We start from the raw sequence: 6,697 nt of genomic DNA, 5'->3' as shown, positions 1-6,697 counted from the left end.
AACAAAGCTAATGGAGGTGATGGAATTCCAGTTGAGCTGTTTCAAATCCTGAAAGATGAAGCTGTGAAAGTGGTGCCCTCAATATGCCAGCAAATTTGGAAAACTCAGCAGTGGCCACAGCACTGGAAAAGGTCAGTTTTCATTCCAATGCAATGCCAAAGAATGCTCAAACTACCGCACAATTGCACTCATCTCACATGCTAGTAAAGTAATGCTCAAAACTCTCCAAGCCAGGCTTCAGCAATACGGGAACCGTGAACTTCCTGAAGTTCAAGCTGGTTTTAGAAAAGGCAGAGGAACCAAAGATCAAATTGCCAACATCTACTGGATCATTGAAAAAGCAAGAGAGTTCCAGAAAAAACATCTACTTCTGCTTTATATACTACACCAAAGCCTTTGACTGTGAGAATCCCAACAAACTGTGGAAAATTCAAGAGATGGGACTAGCAGACAGCTGGCCTGCTTCCTGAGAAATCTATATGCAGGTCAAGAAATAACAGAACTGGACATGGAACAGCAGACTGGTTGCAAATCGGGAAAGGAGTACATCAAGACTGTATATTGTCACCTTGCTTACTTAACTTATATGCGGAGTACGTCATGGGAAATGTTGGGCAGGATGAAGCATAAGCTGGAATCAAGATTGCCTGGAGAAATACCAACCTCAGATATGTAGAGGACACCACCCTTTGGGCAGAAAGTGAAAAATAATTAAAGAGCCTCTTGATGAAAGTGAAAGACAAGCGAAAAAGTTGGCTTAAAGCTCAACATTCAGGAAACTAAGATCATGGCATCTGGTCCCATCACTTCATGGCAAATAGATGGGGAAGCAGTGGAAACAGTGAGACTTTATTTTCTTGGGCTCCGAAATCACTGCGGATGGTGACTGCAGCCATGAAATTAAAAGATGCTTACTCCTTGGAAGAAAAGCTATGATCAACCTAGAGAGCATATTAAAAAGCAGAGACATCATTTGCCAACAAAGGTCCGTCTAGTCAAGGCTATGGCTTTTCCAGTGGTCATGTATGGATATGAGAGTTGGAATATAAAGAAAGCTGAGTGCCAAAGAATTGATGCTTTTGAACTGTGGTGTTGGAGAAGACTCTTTGAGAGTCCCTTGGGCTGCAAGGAGATCCAACCAGCAGCCCATCCTAAAGGAGATCAACCCTGAATATTCACTGGAAGGACTGATGCTGAAACTCCAATACTTTGGCTACCTGTTGGGAAGAACTGCCTCATTGGAAAAGACCCTAATGGTGGAAAGATTGAAGGCAGGAGAAGGGGACGACGGGATGAGATGGTTGGATGGCATCAACTCGATGGGGATGTGTTTGAGCAAGCTTCGGGAGTTGGTGATGAACAGGGAAGCCTGGTGTGCTGCAGTCCATGCGGTCACGACTGAGCGACTGAACTGATCAGAGGAGACAGCACCAAAAAGATATTGCTGTGGTTTATGTCCATGATTATTCTATATTTTGCTCTAGGAGTTTTATAGTATCCAGTCTTACATTTCAGTCTTTAAACTATTTTAGTTTTCTGTGTGGTGTTAGAGAATGTTCTAATTTCTTTTTTTTTTTTTTTTTGGCAAGTGGTAGTCCAGTTTTTACAGCACTACTGATCGAAGGCATCGTCTTTTCTCCACTGTATATTCTTGCCACCCTGTTGTGGGTTGGTTGACCATAGAGAGGGCTTGTTTCTGGCTTTCTGTCCTGGTCCACGTCACTGTATCTCTGTCTTGTGCGAGTTCCCTACGGTTTTGATTTCTGTCGTCGTTACTCAGTCCTGTCTGACTCTTGTGCAGCCCCACGGGCTGTAGCCCGCCAGGCTCCTCTGTCCCCGGGATTTCCCAGGCAAGAGCTGGAGCGGGCGCCGTCTCCTCCTCCAGGGCACCTTCCCAACCCAGGGCCGAACCCACGTGTGCCATGTCTCCTGCATTGCCAGGCAGGTTCTTTTCCACTGCACCACCTGTGGGGCTTCTGAGTGCGAGCGTCTGTGTGATTTTCAGATTTTCTTCCGTTATAGAGTATCACGAGTGATTAAACACTGTCCTGTTATACACTAGGCCCGCCTTCATCTTACACGTGTTAGTGTGTGTCTGCTAATCCCAGACTCCTGATTTATCTCTCCTCACCCTCAACCCTTTAGATCCATGTTTGTTTTCTGTACGTGTTTCTGTTTTGTAAATAAGATTCCACATATAAGCAATATCGTTACTTTTTTCTATCAACTTGTGTGTTGATTGAAGCCCCCCTTTGCGCCACCTCTTGCAAGCTGCATCTCTCACGGCAGCCGTGTGTGTCTGACCTCTGTGATGTGTGCCTCCAACTTTGGTCATCTGGTGCATACACACACACACACACATAAAAAATACACAAACAGTTTCAGCAGCTCTTGTAAGCCTATTAGTAAAGCCCAGGCTCCTTAGGGAGATGGCTGATAACCCATTCAGAGCACATTATCAGCTTTCACCCCAGCCTCACAATCCCACCTCTGAATCCACGTTATACCCTGTCACATGGCTTACATTTCATCTCCAATAATAGATTTTAGTCTCAAAAGCTGGCAGCTCACCTTTGTATTGTCATTTTATGCATAAAAAATGTTTAATGTGGAATATAGTAAGAATTCATAGTATAAAAGGAATTGGAACTACAGTTAATATGTAGATACATAGTCTTTAGACAGTTCGTGCAACGCACGAGACGGTCACTCTTTAGCTGTAGACGTGGCTGGTGCTGCTCTGAGTTTAATAATCCTGACTCTGGATCAAGAATCCCAGCTGTGACTTCTTTAGCAAACCTCCTCTGTATCTCAGTGTTTTTATTAAACTGTTGCCAGGATTCAGTGACTTAATATGCTTAAGTAAAATGCTAAGAAGAGTGCCTGACACCTAGTCAGTGCTTGGTAAGTGCTTCCCAGGAAAGAAAATTACTTGTATGAATCCAGGGGCAACTGAGACCACGTGCTGCCACCAATGAGCCTGTGCACTCTGGACGCCACGGCGGTAACTTGAGAGAAGCCATCGGCTGCAACAAAGACCCAAACAGCGAAAAGTAAAAGTTTTAAAAATTAAAAGGACACAAAGAACACCTAAAATCTGTGTATAATCTGCATTGTTAATTATACTTGTTTTTTATGTTAGAGAGATATTGGGGTGGACAATCACGATGGCACGTAGAGCTCACATCCTTCCACAAATACATCAAAAACACATCCCACGTGGGACAGTGCTGACGGGAATCCCCCGGAGCCCCTAGCAGAGGACTTCAGGCTCCTGAAAGGGCGAGAAAAGTCTCCATGTAACTGGGTAGGGCGTGAGAAAAGTCTGGAAAGGCCCCACACTGGCAGGGAAGTCGGCCAGGACGGAGCGGTGCTTCAGTGCCCCTGGGCGGGAGAGCCGCTCTCGCAGGTGGACAGAGGCCCGCAACCCCCCAGCAACCCGGGGGCTCACCCGCCTCGGGGGCAGTCCCGCACCCCCAGCCGGAGTCGTGCGTCTGCCTGTCGGGGGAGGCTGGGGGCTGAGGCCCAGGCCTGGGGGGAGCGCGGGAGGCGGTGCGCATAACCCGCTGGGCCCCAGAAGCCATGTTCTTCCTGCTGCTCTCAGCCACGGGCACCCTTCCAGGCGCTGCAGGCGTGCCCACCAGGCGCGGGCTCCGGGGCAGGCCCCAGCCGCCATGCCCACAGGCCAGCACCCACCGGGGGCAGAGCAGCAGGCGTCCACACTCACCGGCCCTCACCCCAGAAACCTTAACCCTCCAAGGGGCAGTCCCACAAAAACAGCCGTTGAAGACACAGGAGGTGATTTTTTTCTCCTAAACTCACAAAGCAAGGGCGAAGGCAATGGCACCCCACTCTAGTCCTCTTGCCTGGAAAATCCCGTGGCCGGAGGAGCCTGGTGGGCTACAGTCCATGGGGTCGCAAAGAGTCAGACACGACTGAGCGACTTCACTTTCACAGAGCAAGGGAACCATCCCGTTATAAGACCAAGAAAACTGAAAGGACGACAAAAAAGACGTCTTCAGTCTAGATATATAGAGTTCAAAAAGGAGATAATAAAAACACTAAAGAGATTAAGAAAAGCCATTGACAGAAACGGGGATGATGATAAGAACTAGAAACAGGAGCCATGAAAACTCAGGAAACATTCGCTAAGATAAAAAGCTGGGCTGCAGGTGCTGCGGACAGGCTGAGTCCGCGCTCTGGAAGACGACAGTGGAGTCAGCCAGCCAGGCCAGCAGACAAAGTGAGATTAGGGAAAATAGGCTCACGGGATCATGTGCCACCCTACACACAATAGAGATTCGAGAGGGGGGAGAGGGGATCAAAAATGTATTGGGAGAAACTATGTATATATGCCCAGGGGAAAAAGACAGCCTGTGGAACAGGAGAAAATATTTGCAAACATTTGTGACCTCCAAAGCTTTAGTTTCCAAAATACACAAACAGATCATATAACTCAACAACAGCAAAACAACCCAATCAAAAAATTCCTGAAGACCTAAACAGACATTTCTCCAAAGGAGACAGGTAGCCAACAGGCACATGAAGAGCCATTCAACACTGCTCACTACTAGGGAGATGCAGACCGAGACTACGGTGCGGCACCATCCACAGTGGCCACCATCCCAGCCTGCAAACCACAAATGCGGCAGAGGGTACGGGAAAAGGCGGCCTCCCACACTGCTGGTGGGAACGCGAATCGGGGCAGCCGCTGTGGTGAGCAGTAGGGAGGGCCCTCTGAAAACTAAAACTAGAGCTGCCTCCTGCAATCCTGCTCCTGGACATGCGTCCAGACAAAGCTGAGTTCAGAAAGGTAATCCAGCCCAATGTTCACCGCAGCATATTTACAACAGCCAAGACATGGCAGCAGCAATCAAGGCCCCTGATGGATGCATGGACAAGATGTAGTGTGTCTGTGTCTGTGTGTGTCTGTGTGTGTGTCTGTGTGTGTGTGTCTGTGTGTGTGTTATTGCCGACTCTGGCCACCCCGTCCATGGGATTTCCCAGGCAAGATACTGGAGTGGGCTGCCATTTCCTTCTCCATGCGTCTGTGTATATACAGATGGAATATTACTCAGCCATAAAAAGAATGAAATAATGCCGCTTGTAGCAACGAGGACGGAACTGGAGACGCAACTCAGAGAAAGACAAAGACCGCATGACACCGTCTGTATGAGGACATGACACAGACGAACCTTCCCATGAAACAGAACCACAGACCAGCCTCGTGACGGCCCAGGGCGAGTGGAGGGATGGAGGAGCCGGAGGCGAGCGAGGCGAGCACTCCCACACAGAATGGACGTGGGATGCCCCTGGCGGCTCAGCAGCCAAGACTCCACACGCCCAGTGCAGCGGGCCCAGGTTCAATCCCTGGCCAGGGAGCTAGACACCACAGGTGGCAACTAAGAGTCTGCAAGTCACAACTGAAGATCCCTCGGGCTGCAGCAGAAAGTGAAGACCCCACCTGCCCAAACGAAGACCCAGCACAGCCAAATAAATAGGTGTTTTTCTAAAAAGCAAGAACAGATAACAGAGTCCTGCTTAACAGAACAGGGAGCAGTATTCGCTGTCCCATGAGAATCACAGTGGAAAAGAATATAAAAACAGAATGTGTGTGTGTGTGTAACTGGATCACTTTGCACAACACAGCACTGCACCTCAGCTGCCCACCAACTGTACTTGGACCGAAAATGCATACAGGCTTCCCTGGTGGCTCAGATGGTAAAGAACCCACCTGCAACGTGGGAGACCTGGGTTAGATCCCTGGGTCGGGGAGATCCCCTGGAGGAGGGCAGGGCAACCCACTCCATATTCTTTCCTGGAGAACCCCACGGACAAAGGAGCCTGGTGGGCTACAGTCCACAGGGTAGCAAAGGGTGGACCGTGGCTGAGCGGCTGGACACGGCATCGGGGGTGTGTTGAGGAGAAACAGTGCTGCTGCAATGGCTGAACAGCGCTCTGAGGGGCAAAGACTCGATGGGAGCTTGATCACAGACTGCATGAACCAAGAGCGTGTTCTACTCAACTCTTCAAAATAGCCAGCATCAACCTAACGACTTTATCACCTTTGCCTGTGTCTATTGTTGGACAGCCCAATTGTACAAAAAGGCAGATTCTCTGTTCTTAGACATTTTATTAAAGTGCAAACTAGGTATCCATCTTTTACTGTCAAAAATGTGAGGTTCGCAGAGCAAAGCAGAGAGATCAGTGAACTTTAGGGAGCACCCAGGAGCCAAGGGGGCAGGCGCGCAGAATGTTGATGAGCACGTGCACCAAGAAGGCCCTTTAGCCCGACATTCTCCAGGGGATCGCTCAAAAAAACCCTCAAACTTAGACAAACAAAAACTAGTAACCTTCAGTTCAGCTCAGAAAATTACACAAAGAACCTGTGTTGCTTCTCTTGTTTTAAGCTAATTCTGCCCAGGTGGTGCCAGACTTCCCCATAACAGGAGGGGGGAGGAAGGCTGGCTTGTGCTTTTCTGGCTTTTCTATGCTTTTTTGGAATTATATTGCTTTTTAAAATAAACCCAAAGAACATCTCCAGCTTTGACATCATTAGCTTCCTTATTCTTTTTAAGAAAAAAAAAAAAAAAAAAAAAGATTCTACCACAAAGAAACCAAGGCCTGAATACACGAATCACGTCTGAAAACTTATATTTACAGGTGTTCTCGCACCCCCAAAGTCCTGTTTACTTTG

This window comes from Ovis aries, chromosome 1, assembly GCF_016772045.2.
Source record: "Ovis aries strain OAR_USU_Benz2616 breed Rambouillet chromosome 1, ARS-UI_Ramb_v3.0, whole genome shotgun sequence".
In the NCBI taxonomy this organism is placed as follows: domain Eukaryota; kingdom Metazoa; phylum Chordata; class Mammalia; order Artiodactyla; family Bovidae; genus Ovis; species Ovis aries.
This window is presented reverse-complemented; position numbering follows the sequence as displayed.